Here is a 15,265-nt window from a genome sequence, read left to right as displayed (position 1 = left end):
TCTCTTGGGCACTATTAGTGCCAGAGAAGCCCAGGACAAAGGAAGTTCTACAGGAAGACAAAGAGATTGGGTATTCGGTAGAGTTACTACATACGTATTTTGGAGTGCCGAATTCTCTCTATTGGATGCCAATTGGAGCTAGTTCAGCATTTGGCCAGTGATGAACCACTGCAAAAAAACACCCCAAATTTCAAGACAGCATTGTGGAAACTCCTCTGATTGAACTTATCTCATTCTTTAGAGAACAGTGGGTTATTTATAAGGCATAATGCAATGCTCCCTTTCCTGCTAAGAAGAGATTTTATCGTCTCCCCAGATTTCACACCAGGGTTCGTCTCACTTGGCTCAATTTTCCTTGTGTCTGCAGATCTCAAATTGTCACGGAACATCTTGTCAGGAAAAGGCCAGATGGGCAGTCAGGGAAGTGATCCAGCCCCCCCCCCCCCCGCCCTTGGGAAATAAAGTGCTCAACCTATCTCCACCCTCTCAGGGCACTGGGGAGTGAGGGGCCAGACAGTGACACATGAGAGGGTATCTCCAACTTAGCTTAGAGCTGCAAAAACTGGGACCAGATGAGCATTTTTGGAGATTAGGGAGCAGGAAATTCAGATTTCCATGTTGTAAGTTCACATGATGAAATCTGATACCACCCTCTCCCCTGCTCTGGAAATGAACTCAGTTCTCTCCTTGAATTGGGGGTCTCAGAGCCACAGATGTTCACAATGCACTTTTCGTTCTCCATAGCCTGTGAGAGGCAAAGTGAAACACTTAGCGCACAGGCACAGATTGTAATATATGGTCTAATAAAGTACTCAAAATGAGGGGCGTTCTCACTGCATTTGCATTTTGATTCCCGAGAAATGTTCTCTGGCAATTTTGTAGTAAAGAGATTTTAGACAAGGTCATTCCAGAATCTTCTTGGCATCCTCAGCACCTAGCACAGTGTTCCATAGGTGGTGCCCAATAAATGCTTCCTTAGAGAGTGAGCCTGACATCCAGTGTTAACCTGCCCCCTTGTCACTTTGGAATTGGAGCACTGAGGTCTCTGTCTCTTGACTGCATCAGGCAGATGCCATCCTTTCTGTGGCCTGTTTCTGTGCTCTGGATTAACTGTGCCCTAGACAATGTCTACATTAAGCAGTCAGGGAAGAGAGAAGCATTGTTAGCCAAGCCACCATGCTTTTGATTCATCTTAGAGCTGATCTCAGGTGAGATCTAGTTGGCTTCCTCCTCTTGGCTTTGGGCTTTAGCTTTGTGGCTTTGACCCACAGCTGTGTCTCTGCACTGATAACTTTCTATAGCCTTATTAGCTTTCCTGATTACTATCTCTCTTCCCTGACCCACAATGTGAACATTAGTTCACAGATGTCAGGGGAAGAGACTTGGCTCTTATTGTACAATTGCTTTTCTGGTGAGAAGTCAAGAGTATAGTTCTGGGTTGAGGAATTCTGAAAAGTAAAGTAGAGACAACACCCTGGCATTATGTTTGGAAGCGTGGGATAGGTTATGAAGATTCATATCGTGACATTATGCTAACGATGTATTCAACCAATGGTTTTCAACCAGGGGCAGTTTTGCCAGAGGACATTTAACAACGTCCAGAGATATTTTTAGTTGGCGTAACTGTGCAGATGCTGCTGTCATCTAGTGGGTAGTGACCAGGGATGCTGCTAAACATCCTATAATGTACAGGATGCCCCCCACCAAAGAATTATCCAATGTAAAATGTCAATAGGGCCAATGTCAAATAACTTTGTATTAAAGACAGATATAAATTATACCTCACAACTCTATAAAATATACAGATGAAAAAAGACTGGAAGGATACACATCACAGTTGTAATGGAAAGTGGGTGGCAGGATTATGCATCTTTTTTTCTCTTTCTCTGGTTTGCAAGTTTTCTAATATAACCACATTGCCTTTAATTTAGATTAATTTTCACCTAAATGATATATGAGCACATTCTGCTGGGAAAGAATTAGAGTACTGCAGACCAACCAGGCTTCTTCCACCTCAGCCTCTTTCTCAGAGGTAACCAGTTTGTGGATATGACCTTCCAGAGCTTTATCAACACATTTACACATAGGTTATGTGCAGCTATAGAAAACATATATTATTATTTTTACAGCTTTGTAGTATTTTGCAGTTTCTCTATTTCTCTGCTGGTGGACATGAGGTTGCTTCTGATCCAAGGCTATCACAACGAATGCTGCATTCATGCCTCCTTGAGTATACTTGCCAGGGTTTTCCAAAAGTAGGCATGGAAATGAAAATTTCTGAGTTATGGAAAACACGCACTTAAAATCTTTACTACAAATTGCCCCCCAGAGAGCTCACATATTTAATTTTCTGACACCCTCACCAACCCCTGATATTTTGTTTTTTCACACTTGCCAATCAGATAGTTGCAAAACAGTATCTTGCTTTTGTTTTGATCTGTATTTCCCTTGTTACTGATAAGATTGAGCGACTCTCCATTTATTTGCTGAACCTATGACATATTCTCTTCTGTGACCAGTGCTGTCTACATCCCTTGCTGACTTTTGTACTATAAGACCTTTCCAATCATTTTGAAGAACAAAAGAGCAGGCTCCGGTTTGTAAAAACACAGAAGTCAGCCTCCCAAGCTGCTTGCTTCTCCTTTCTACCTAAGATAGAGCCTGAATCCCACCCAAGCAAAAATAACCATTTCTTGTCATTGCTGAAAACCCAAGAAAGCAGCTTTATTAGGAAATTAACTGGGCCCATTCTCACCACTGCTCCCTGTTTCCCTGCACTATGAGCCTCTGCTATGCTAGCTTCCTAACACTGAGTAGCCAGCAGGTACTGCCAGTCAGATTCACTTCAGTCAGATACAAATCTGATATGTGATGATGCATAAAGAACCATGAAAGGCAGCGTGTGAACTGAATGGTATCTGCTCTCCGTGCAAATGGCAATTAGGACCATTAAATTTCAGTTAATCTTCATTAAGAACATCTGTTGTCTAGCCCACATGAGGAAACTAAAGATGGGGTTGGGTAATTGTGACCACTGTAAATAAGTAGTTGTATCAAATGGTTTCCCACCCCGCAGGCATAAACTGAAAGAGATGTGGCAAGGAAAAATATAATATGCACTATGTAGTGGCTAAGGAAGAAGGCTAGATAGAAGGTTTCTTCGAGACTCTTGGGCATTATTTGAAACCGGGGTACCTATAAGCCATACCCCGTTGTGATAAAGAACATGATTGATTTCATCCTGGTGAATTTCAGGATCAGATGAAGGTGCCCCAAAGACCCAACCAGAGCTGGCCTTTAGCCAGGTTGGATACAGTCAAGTTGGGCTTTACCAAATCTGGCCTTTCTGGTCCCCTTTGTCTATTTTGGTTGCCCCATCCTACATACCCTCCCTCTCTGTCCCCTTGGGGCCCCACTCTCTACTGGGGGACTGTTGATGTTAAGCACTTCAAATCCCTGCTACCAACATGTTGCTTGATTGCCATCCTTCTGCCCTGCAAATGGAGGACATCTACCTCATTACTTTCCCGGTTGGCTTATGTCTGTGGTGGAGTGAACTATTCTCACCAGTTCCAGAAGAGATGTTAGGGGAAGGGCAAGGACTTCTGTACCTTTGTCCGAGGTTAGGTAGGTTAAACTTTTCCTGACCACCAACTGCTGTGGTGATGGTCTTCTTTTTGAAGTGAATGGGGGGACAGATAGGGAGGTGGATAAGATAGACAAGCAGTTTAAATCATATTCCTTTGCATATGTACACATATCTCACCTTGGTAGCCTTACCATAGTTGTGATTTTACATATGTTTGGGTGATTATTTTGTCAACATCAGTCTGCCCTACCAATCTGTAAGTAACATGGGAGCAGGAACCAGGTCTATTTTTGTTGATTACGTATCCCCAGCACCTAACACGGTGTCTGCTACATAAGCGTGAAATAGGATTTACTAACTAAAAACACCAACAGTTGTGGCTCTGATGTTCTTAGAATGAAAGAAAGCCAGATGTTCAGGCAGGTGGGTGCAGAGAGGCACTTGTGAGGGGTAGGGCATCTCACCACCTCTCTACTCTCACACCAGGGAGATTTCTCACCCTGGGAGTCTGCAATTTACCTTTGTAAAAGCTGTCCCCAGATGCAACAGTTCTGAATCTGCCAACAGTTTTCTCATTGAGGAAGGTTGGGAATGATTGAGAATGAAACTTGCCTTTGATAGTTAACTATTCCTGGGCTCTCAAAGCCACTGTCTTCTCCAGGACAGATGCTCATTAGCAGGCACAGGCCCATCTTGCTCTCTGGAGCCTGGTAAAACTGTGCCAGCCAATTGTGGAGCTGGGATGGTGGTAGGCAACCAAGTACCTCAGGGACTGTATTTTCAAAGAATTTGAAACAAGGACATAATGGTGCATCTCTTGAATCCTCACTGCTGCAGCAATCTGCCAATATATCACTCCCTTACCTCTCAAAGAGAACTGACATGGAAGGAGGAGAGGATGAAGTGTGTTGCAAAGATGCTGGAAATGGAGCAAAGGTAGCATTGAGAACCAACTTTGACTTAAACTTTGATTCAAGAGAATTCTGAATGGAACTGGTGATTCTTTCTCCAATTCTTCTCAACCATCCCATTTAACCTCTTTTTAAATCCTGCTCTTTTCCCAGAATCCTTCTCTTGACCTCTTATCTATTGCCCAAAATCCTTGCAAGGTCTTAATACCCCTGTTCCTCAACAACAAAGGTAAGAGTTTAACTGAATCCCCAGCCTCTCCTCTATGACCCAGGATCTTGATGCAGAAATGAGAGGCAAACTAGACACATTTGTACTTTTTCTGCCTCAGTTCCTCAGTTGCTACTAACTGGAATAGCTCTTATTCATAAATCCCACAGATTTCCAGGGAGACCATTGCTAATCTCATAAACTCAAGACATAGAGCAGTTGGCTTGAGTATCACTAATTTCATTTCCATGCTTATGTTTGCTGTCATTCATTCAGGGACAAGAAGTCAGCTATGATAAGAGTAAACTATGGATTAGCATTGCATATCGTAGGTGTAAATTTTGCTGTAAATGAAATGTACAGATGATTTAGAACCAGTTATAGAAGAAACAGAAGGGACAGATGAGCCTTTGATAGAAAATAACTTCATTATTTGCTTAGTTGGGTATTTGGGATTCATTATTTTTTCACATTTTATAAGGAGATAGATCCCAGTAGGCCCAAGAATTGGATTTACGATAACAAATTAGGAGCTTAGGTGAAATTAATAAACCCAAACTTCAAAATGTGTTGAAATAAAACTAAAGATTTTGAAGTCTAGCTAATTTTTTTAGATTTATCTATTTATTTTTAGAGTGAGAGAGAGAGAGAAAGAAAGAGAGATAGTGTGAGCAGGAAGAGAGGCAAAGGGAGAGGGGGAGAGAATCTCAAGCAGATTCCCCACTGAGTGTGGAGCCCAGCGAAGAGCTCGATCTCACAACCCTGAAATCATGGCCTGAGCCGAAATCAAGAGTTGGACACTTAAGCGACTGAGCCACTCAGTCATCTTTGAAGTCTAGCTCTTTTATTTTTTTTTAAAGATTTTATTTATTTATTCGTGAGAGACACAGAGACAGAGAGAGAGGCAGAGACACAGGCAGAGGGAGAAGCAGGCTCCATGCAGGGAGCCTGACGTGGGACTCGATCCAGGGTCTCCAGCATCGCGCTCTGGGCTGAAGGCGGTGCTAAACCACTGAGCCACCCGGGCTGCCCAAGTCTAGCTCTTTTAAAGATACTCACAATTTCCTTTTAGAAAGTGATCTTTTCAACTCTGAACATCTCAGAGACAGGAAACTCATTGCTTTTTAGTGTCTTTTGAAAATGCATACACATTATTTGTCCATTATCAATTTTATGTGAGTCAATCCAATAGTACAAAGAGAGTATATCAAAGTCATTTTTCCCTCTTCTCCAGTCACTCTTTCCTCCTCCAGAGGTGACCATTGTTAAGTGTTCAATGTATATACTTCTAACCTTTTCTTTTATTCTAACCTTTTCTAAATAAATTTAAATCAGTGGTTCTCAACCCGAGCAATTTTGTCTTTAAGGGGAACATTTGGCAGTGTCTAGAAGCATTTTTGGTTGTCATAGCTGGGAATGGGATGTTATTGGCACCTACTGGGTAGAAGCCAGGAATGTTGCTAAACTTCCCACAGTTCGCAGGACAGCTGTTCACAACAACAACAAAAAAAAAGAAAGAAAGAAAGAAGAAAAAGAAAGAAAGAAAGAAAGAAAGAAAGAAGAAAGAAAGAAGAAAGAAGAAAGAAAGAAAGAAGAAAGAAAGAAAGAAAGAAAGAAAGAAAGAAAGAAAGAAAGAAAGAAAAAGAGAAATCCCAAACAAAATACCCAATCCTCTGGGGCCCCTGGGTGGTCAGTCAGTTGTTGAACTCTTCGTTTTAGCTCAGGTCATGATCTCAAGGTTTTAAGATTGAGCCCCACATTGGTCTTTGCACTCAGTGTGGAGTCTGCTTCAAATCCTCTCTCACCCTCTGCCCCCTCCACTCATGCACACACTCTTTCTAAAATGAATAAATAAAATCTAAAAAAAAAATCTGATCCCAAATGTCAACTCACAAAGCTGAGAAACCTGATTTACACATAGAGATGGAGATAGAGATAAATATGTCTATTATTCTTAAATAAGATCACACAATCTCCATTTTTCCATAGCCTTCTTTTGCACTATTTGAAGCTCTTTCTCTGTGGGTATTTACATTCCCACTGCATTCTTTTTAACAGCTGCATGGTATTCTCTAGTATGGATACACTGTAGTTCATTAAATAGTCCCCTATTGGTGGATATTTAGGTTGCCTCCAATTTTTGCAGTTACGTACAGTGCTGCAATAAGCATCTTTGTACATAAATCATCTATTGGATCCTAGAAGGATAATTACTGGGTCATTGATTATATATAGTTTCTGTTTTGATACATTCTGCCAAATTTTCTCCCTCAAAAGGCTTTATAAATGTTTACTCCCATCCACAGTGTTTAAGAGTGCAGTTTCCTTATACCTTCAGCAGCACTTTTATCACTCTTTTAAAATTTTACCAGTCTGATGGGTAAAAATAATATATAATTTTTGAGTCAATTTGATTGCCCTGAGACTATAAAAATTGAGTGAGTGAGACTTTTGGCCATTTTTAATTAATTAATTAATTAATTAATTAATTAATTAATTGCTTGTTTATTTACTTTGCCCATTTTCCTACTGGATTGTTTGTGTTTTTTTTTAACATTGATCTGATATATTTTAGAAGGTAATCTTTCGTTGAATATGTGGCCAGTATTCTCTGTCTTACAGCTTGTATTTATTTATTTTATTTATTTTTTGTAAAATGTTAAATTAAAAGCCCTTAATTTTGGCATAATCAAATTTATAACTCTTTTACTTTGTGGCTCTGTGTTTTAGAGATTGTTGAAGAAGGCCTTCCTTACCTGAAGATGATCAAAACATCTATTTCTTCGTTCTTATTGTTTTATCCTCTTAGGTTCATCTCTATATTTTGCGTTTGCTTTGTGCTACAAGGAAGGGTTTACCTTTTTTCCAAAGAGATAGGCAAAGTCTCATCACAATTTATAAAATAATTAATTTTCTCCATGATTAAAAGTGTCATTTTGACACTCTATTCATCTATGATCTCTGTTCCATGGACTTACTTCTACCTGTTCCTGGCATAATAGTACCCTGTTTTAAATACTATAGTTTTTTTGATGTCTGATGTTGTAAATCCTCACTTGGGATTTTTCCCCCCAAGATATCATGCATTATTCTTATACATTTTGTCTCCCATTTGAACTTTAGAAACAGATTGTCAATTTTCATAAAAGTGCTACTGAGAGTTTTATTTGGACTGCCTTGAATTGTATATCTAAGTTTAATGAGAATTGACATCTTTAAAATATCTTGAAAATGAAACTATCTTATTTTATTCAATAAAGACTTGTATAGTTTTTCACCAACCAGGTCCAATACATTTCTTATAGATTTGTTTCTAGATATAATAATTTTTCTTGCTGTTGTGAATAGAATGTTTCTCCTATAAATTTTTAAATAATTGACCATTGCTGGAGTAGAAAACTATTATTCTGTATCTTGATCTTGTATGTGGCCATCTTGCTGAACTTTTGTTTTTTTGGAGTACATGGATTTTTTGTTCATATTCTGCAATTTTCTGAGTAGATAATCATCCAGTATGAAAATAGTGATTATTTAGCTCTGTACAGTGGCAGTATTGTAGTCAATGAGGTTTATCCAAGGCACAATTATTGCCAATTGAAAGTAGTCATATTTTTTTTCTTTGATTTTGCAAAATTTATACCTCATTTTTTGTTCTTATTGCAGGCTCATTTAAAAGTTCCTTCCTATGGTGAGTCAAGATCTGTTCTGAATTTTTTTCTCCAGCAGTTCCAGTTTAGTGTTCTAGAGCTAAACAGAATAAGGCAGATCATTTTTCTGCAGGATAATCCTTCAAATGTTTAAATATGCTTATCGTACCTCCCACATCTCTGTTTTCCAGGATAAGCACTTTAAGCATCTCTATTGTCATATATATATATATATATATATATATATATATATATATATATATACCTTTCCCATCCTGAGTCATCTTTCTCCAAATGCACTGTGTATTGGTGATTTCCCTCTTAAAAGACAGTGCCCAGAGTGGAAGAGAGTTCAGATATTGTCTAATCATTGCAGAGTACATATAGAGAAAATAATTTTACTAATTTGCACACAATACTCCTGTCAATGTCCTGAAAGATTGCAATGTTAGAGCCACATGGTTTTAACATACTATTTTTTTGCAATGGAATTTTTACAAGTGAAATCTTAGCCACCATCTTAATTCTTAAAGCAGTTAAGAGTGGAGTTTCTCTTGTTGACATGAAAGGAGGGTGGGAGTTTACAGAAACTTCATGTCAACTTCCTACTTGTTCCTCAAGGTAGCCCAAGAAGCATCCCAAGGATCTCAAGAACATAGTTTGAAAACCATGATTTGAGTCCAACTTCTTCAGAGGACAATGTGGCCCAAAGAGGCAAAGTGACTTACTGAGGTCACATAGTGACTCAGCGAAATAGGTGGAACTCAACTTGGGTCTCTTAACTCCCATTCCAGAGATCTTTTCACTGTTTCACTCTGTTCCTCACTATTAACTCTCATACCTTAGTGACTCATATTAACCTTGGGATCAGCTAAAATCCTGAGGCTGCTATTAATATTCATCTTGCTCCATCAAATACAGTTGATATTTGGAAATAGAAATGTGGAACTTTACATTTATTAAGTGCATTAAATATAAACTCTCCTGGAACTCAAAGGAACATTAGAAATCTTTGCTTTTGGCCCATAAGTCCTGCTCTTTAAAAAACGTCTTAAACCTTTTCTTTCTTTAAGGTTTTGTTTTCAAGTAACCTCTACACCCAACATGGGGTTTGAACTCACAACTCCAGATCAAGAGTTGCATGCTCACTGACTGAGCCAGCCAGGTGCCCCAAAAAACTTTCTGAAATCTTGATTCTGCTGTCATTTAACATCAATCTGTTTCTTTGGGCAGGGCTATTCAAGTAAAGCTACAATTCATTACACTGACATTAAACCCCCAGTTCTTCAATTTGCCAATAAATGTATAATTAAGGCCTACCTCCAAAAACTTCAAACTTATATTCTATGGCATTTTTCCTCCTCTTTAACCTGGAGAACTCCTACTCATCTATTGAGACCCATTTTTTTTAGGGGGACCCATTTCTAATGTTACCTCCTCTGTGAAGTGTTACTAAGCCCTCATTCTTCCTCTTTGAAGCAGAATTGACAGGTCCCATGTTTATAATATACTAGAATTTTAATGACTAACATTCTTCACTATTTTATGAATTCCTTAAGGGCCTTATGTATTATCTGCATCTACAGATCATGAGCTTGGGATGGCCCAGGGACTACGGTGACTGCCTACTAAGAAGGACTGAACATCAGGGAGGAACTTAGACTAGCATGTCATGAGAGGTTAATGATTTCTGCCATGGTCTCAGAAAAGAAGTATTTTGCCAACACTGGCCCAGGGCATAGTCAGTACACAAAATATGTTTTGTAAAGTTTATTTTTATATCCCACACAGATTTCTAGAAATTTTATCAAAAGAAAAGGTAGCTGGCCATGGCTTGTGCTGACCTTTATTTGTGTTTTGTGATCTTAATTTCTCTTGAGTTCTCACAAACAATATCCTAATAGCCCTTTTGCAATATTTTTCTGGGTATCAGCATCAAGCTAATTATTGCTTTATGTTTTCTGAGATATATTTCTTTCCCTTTTTGAAAAGTAGGACAACATTTCCTTGTCTTTAGCCTTCTGGCGCCTCTTCCATTTTCCAAGAACTTTCCAGGTGGTGGTGACTCATTTGGAGAAAATGGCCCCATTCACTCGGACCTTTCAACAGCATTGTTTGTCATGGTCAGGGGCCATGACTAGGAGAGCTGTTTCTTGGAAAAAGTATATTTAAATTGGGCAAATCAGAGGCTGAAGTCAGGATGGCCAATAAATGTGTTATTGACAGAGGCCTGGCCTAGAAAGACAGCCAAGTCTAGGGAGGCAGTTTTCTCTGAACTGTGGCCCAGCAAGCATTTCAGATGGCTCTCCCTGTCTCTCTTCCCTTCCTCTTCTCTTGGCTCCATGTTCTCTTCTTGCTGTAGTTTGTCTACTCTGAGCTGAATTTGGATGGCTAAAGCATAATCTCAGCACAAACGTGACCCGAAGAATACACATCTGCCCTTGAGTTCCGGATGAGGGCCTAGGTCAGTAACTGTTAATGACAGAGATAATAGGCAAAACAGGAAACAGTTTCAAGAAATTGAAGATATTAGGTTAATCGCAAATGTACTTCAGGCTGTATATATGTGAAAAAGAGATGATCAACTATGTACACACACACACACACCCACACACACACACACAGTAAAATGGCAATTCATTGGAATGACAAAAGAAATGTTCTGTGAATCTACTATAAGCCCAGTCCTGTGTTAGCCTGGGAAGGTGCAAAGACACGATTCTAAAGATGTTGCAATACTTAAACCGATTTTTCTACCTTGATAAGGGAATAACAGATAGCCAGGGTCTGATGTTTAGTTGTTTTTTCTCAAACTTGGCTTGAACAAAATTTGGAACCGAAATATAAGTGAATTTTTGAAAAGACTAACCTTCAGTGACCGGAAAATGAAATTCATCCAAATGCTCTGTTCCAACCATGTGTTCAGTGACCCCCGATCTACTGTAAATGTGGAGAAAATGAGATTCAAGTGACCATAGCTTGTCCCTCACACCCCACACCAGAGGTTGCTTCGTAGGTGCTGTAACAAGCCTGGTCTTCACTGGGACTGGGAAATGTCATCAAGCGGGTTCAGCCCAGCTAAGGTACTTATCTCCTCCATGTAGATCTTACCACTTAGTTGGGTGAGAGGGACAGTGAGAATTGTCCCTCCAAAGGGTTGTCCTGTTGCTATAAGGCATCTAGATCCTGACTCCTGATCTTAGCCCATGCAAGGGACAAGTGTAAACAGGGGCTGCTTTGCTCTCAGTGGAAAGGTTTGAGTTGAGCTCCTTCCAGGCGATCAGACTGGCTGCCATTTTATACGATCTATTTCTGTCTTCCTGTACACATCCCTCAATTTGCATTACTGCTTAAACTCACCACTAGTCCTGCCTCTCTGTGTGGGAGGTGGAATGGATTTGAGGAGGGAAAAAAAGAAAGGCCTGTTTGTGAGGAGGGGGAGAATGCAGGACTTTCACTAGCTCTTCCTCCTAGATGTCTCCAGAGAAGCATTTTGTCTCCTGGCCTTCTTTCTCATAGGAATCAGCCTTACTTCTTTGTGTATTTGACTTTTAGCTGCGTTTGAGCCACTTTGGCCCATTAAAAATGGTGATTGGCATAATGGAAAGATGAATGAAAAGCATGTGGAAATAGAACTTTAAAGATGGTTTACGTGAAGAGAGTGATTTGAAAGGGGCCACCGAAGGTTCTCGGATCTCCTCTACTAAGTCATAAGGGATATGAAATGTCCACTATTAGAGCTTAATTCCTTAGGGTTCAGTTACAGTCCTCTCTAGGCATGACCTACAGCCCTGGGCAGGATGCAGATTGAGCTCTGAACATGCTAGCATAAAATAATTTTCAGAAATGAGCAATCAATTCATCCTTTCCCAGCAACCAGTTGGATGGGTTTGCCAATATAATGGACTTGGATTATTTCCCCCATTCTTAAGGGAAACTAATTTAATTGTGTAAGTGTTCAATCTTAACAGGCTCAAAAAACAATTGCTATGAGTCAAAACTTGGAACCAGGAGGTGGTTTAGATGATTGTATAAACAAGGGCCAAAAAGTGAACTTTTCAGACCCTCACATGTAGGTCAGAGGAAAGAAAAGAATTAAATTGTGACAGAAGGGACTCAACTAAGGAGTTTCCACCAGAATGACAGCTTCTCAAGGACAGGAGCTTATTCTTATTCTTTTTTTAAGATTTTATTTATTTATTCATGAGAGACACAGTGAGAGAGAGACAGAGACACAGTCAAAGGGAGAAGCAGGCTCCCTGCAGGAAGCCCAATGTGGGACTCGATCCCAGGACTCCAGGATCGCCCTGAGCCAAAGGCAGCCGCTCAACTGCTAAGCTACCCAGGCATTCCACTTATTCTTATTCTTATTCTTATTCTTATTCTTATTCTTATTCTTATTCTTTGTTGCCTAATGGTTACCATGGTGACTAAATTGTCATAAATACTCAGGGAATGCTATTCAACAAGTGAATGAATTCAGAACTTTTTGACTCAAAGATCAATTTTGGAATGCATTACCAAAATAATGTTAGGGAGTCCTATCTTGTAGAGATTTTATAAAAGGAGATAGGTACAGATAGGCTCAGGATGTGGAAATAAAGTGCTCTACTGTAGGGGCACAGAAAGACAGTAGATTGATTTTCCTTCCAGTCCTTGGGTGCTGTGAAACAGGATGAAGATTGTTCACATAAGATTCTCTGTCTCTCTCTTCCCCACCCCTGTGTGTCTCTATCTCTTCATCTCTGTCTCTCCTCTTTGTCAAACCCTGATTTACTCTACCAGCTTTGCTTGGTGCCACCTTGTCCACCTTCATTTCCCCTTAGGTCACACATCTTTTGTCAAATAATTATAATGATTTGCATCCCTACCGCATCAATCCTTTTCAAGGCACTTTCATAGACACTATCTCTTTGTTCCAAATTGAAAAAAAAAAAAAAAAAAAAAAAAAAAAACAATGATGAGGGCAGCCCGGATGGCTCAGCGGTTTAGCGCCCCCTTTGGCCCAGGGTGTGATCCTGGAGACCCGGGATTGAGTCCCATGTCAGGTTCCCTGAGTGGAGCCTGCTTCTCCCTCTGCCTGTGTCTCTGCCTCTCTCTCTCTCTCTCTCTCTCTCTCTCTCTGTGTGTGTGTGTCTCTAATGAATAAATAAATGAAACCTTAAAAAAAAAAAAAGAAGTCAGGATGTGGGCAGTCCTGGTGGCTCAGAGGTTTAGCGCTGCCTTCGGCCCAGGGTGTGATCCTGGAGTCCCAGGATTGAGTCCCACATCAGGAAAAAAAAATTAAAAAAAAACTATGATGAGGCAGTCAAAGTTATAGCAGTTCCATTTTTTAGATGAGGAATAAGGTGTTTGAGTGACTTGCCCATGATCATGTAGCAATGTGTGACTGAACCACGACTAGGAGCCAGTCTCTTTACACAAATATCACCGAGTCTCAAAATTCAGAAGCACAGGTTTGTTAGGAAGACAGCAGTTAGTCCTACTTGCCTTCATGGTTATAATCCTCATACTTTTGTGCTGTTTCAAATTCATTGTTTGTTTGTTTGTACTCCTTCCTAGGCATATGAAGCTGACACTTGAGAAATGGCCAAATCAGACATTATCTCAGCCATAGGGTCTAAATTTATCCTCAGCTTTTTTTTTTCTTCAAACATGAAGTACGTGCTTTGATGAGATTTAAAACAGCATTGTGTAGGACATCTTTTTGACTCTCCTTAAGCCAGCTGACACAGAAGTCTTCTGAAATGTGCTGCACCAGAAAGCATCTTCCCAGTCTTTCTCTTACAGATTTCTTTGACAGTCACAGAAGGAGTACTTTTTTTACTAGTTGATACTTCATTGGGTCTTTTCCTTCCTGGGGCTGGCAACTTTCTCACCCAGATTCAAGAGGCAACAGGTCTAGGGTAATTACCAGCTCAAAACCCATTTGGTGTCCCAGAATGGAATGAGTAAAGCAGTGTTGTACTGAAACCATGGATGAAGTTGGACCTCAGAGCCTAGGAAGGGTGCCAGGACTAGAGGAGCCAAGGGCTTTGCAAAAACCAGAGGTCTAGGCAGGCTGTGAATCATTAACCAGACAAGCAGTGAGGAACTAGGAAATAAGCTTCTTACTGGGGTTAAAGCAAGGCCAAGGGTCAAAAACTCAATAGCAGTGGACAATAGTAACAACAACAAACCACCCGGGGGAATGAGACGAATTCTGCTTTAGCCCAATAGCTTGTTGCAATTGAGCTGGCTCTAGAGAGTTGTCAGCCTAACATCCACAGGTGGAAACAAGGAGGCCATCTTTACAGCTGGGGAGTAGAGAGTATTGTGGTCATAGCAAAGGTAACATCTTGACAGTTGAGAAATGTTCTAGAGCAGGGTTTCTCAAGCCTGCCACTACTGATGTTTTGGTCCAGATCATTCTTTTGTTCTTTGTTGTGTGGCTCTGTTCTGTGCATGGTAGACATTTAGCAGCATCTTTGGCCTCTACCCACTAGATGTCAGCAGCACCCCTGCCCCCAGGGTGTGACATCCCAAAATGTCTCTGGATATTACCCAGTGTCTTTTGGTAAGTTAGAGGGAGGCAAAATGGCCCTGGGCTGAGAACGGCTCTAGAATCTATAGATCATGAAAGCTCATTGGCCTTGAACCTTCTAGGATTTACTGGCTTTCTAATTATCTTTAGAGCAAGGGATTTAACATTGCAGGCATAGGCATGTGCAATCCCATCCTTCCTAAATGTCCTTTCACATCCAGTGCCTAATTCATCTCTTCCATTCAGCACTATGCAGTTCCCAAGAATACGGAACCCTCAGAATTTTCTTCCAATCCTACGTAGTTGCAAACTCAAGGGTAGACCTGCTACTGGTTTTTGTTCTTGGTTTACATGTAAATTGGGACAAATGTGAAAATACATTTTTAT

The 15,265-nt window shown here is 40.2% G+C and overlaps 1 protein-coding gene and 1 pseudogene across 1 annotated transcript in view; both read left to right on the top strand.

The window, feature by feature from the left end:
• Positions 1-15,265, top strand: part of DCX (doublecortin) — a 109,904-nt gene that overhangs the window by 49,466 nt on the left and 45,173 nt on the right. The window lies entirely within an intron of this gene.
• LOC129519027 (U4 spliceosomal RNA) lies at positions 8,242-8,372 on the top strand (annotated as a pseudogene).

Source organism: Nyctereutes procyonoides, unplaced genomic scaffold, assembly GCF_905146905.1.
Source record: "Nyctereutes procyonoides isolate TBG_1078 unplaced genomic scaffold, NYPRO_anot_genome, whole genome shotgun sequence".
In the NCBI taxonomy this organism is placed as follows: Eukaryota; Metazoa; Chordata; class Mammalia; order Carnivora; family Canidae; genus Nyctereutes; species Nyctereutes procyonoides.
This window is presented reverse-complemented; position numbering and strand designations above follow the sequence as displayed.